The sequence below is a fragment of the Mandrillus leucophaeus genome, unplaced genomic scaffold (assembly GCF_000951045.1).
Source record: "Mandrillus leucophaeus isolate KB7577 unplaced genomic scaffold, Mleu.le_1.0 Scaffold1, whole genome shotgun sequence".
Classification (NCBI taxonomy): domain Eukaryota; kingdom Metazoa; phylum Chordata; class Mammalia; order Primates; family Cercopithecidae; genus Mandrillus; species Mandrillus leucophaeus.
This window is the reverse complement of record NW_012098097.1, coordinates 8,231,145-8,231,714: the sequence shown is the minus strand read 5'-3', so window position 1 is coordinate 8,231,714 and position 570 is coordinate 8,231,145.

Here is a 570-nt window from a genome sequence, read left to right as displayed (position 1 = left end):
CAGGCTGGAGTGCAGTGGCATGATCTCGGCTCACTGCAAGCTCTTCCTCCCGGGTTCATGCCATTCTCCTGCCTCAGCCTCCCGAGTAGTTGGGACTACAGGTGCCCGCCACCATGCCTGGCTAATTTTTTGTATTTTTAGTAGAGACAGGGTTTCACTGTAGCCAGGATGGTCTCGATCTCCCGACCTCATGATCCGCCCACCTCGGCCTCCCAAAGTGCTGGGATTACAGGCGTGAGTCACCTTGCCCGGCCGGAATTTTTTTTTTTCCTTCCTTTGGTATGTTTTCTCTCTGTGGCTTTCCACAGCAGCAGTTCTACAATAATTAAGCACTGGGCTCTGAGTTAGAAGATCTAAGTTCCACGCTGGCTCTGCCACTTCAAGTTAGGTGACCAAGTTGCCCATCCATTCTCTGTCTCACTTTTTTCTTTTTCTTTTTTTTTTTTTGAGACGGAGTCTTGCTCTGTCGCCCAGGCTGGAGTACAGTGGCAGGATCTCAGCTCACTGCAAGCTCCGCCTCCCGGGTTTACGCCATTCTCCTGCCTCAGCCTCCCAAGTAGCTGGGACTAT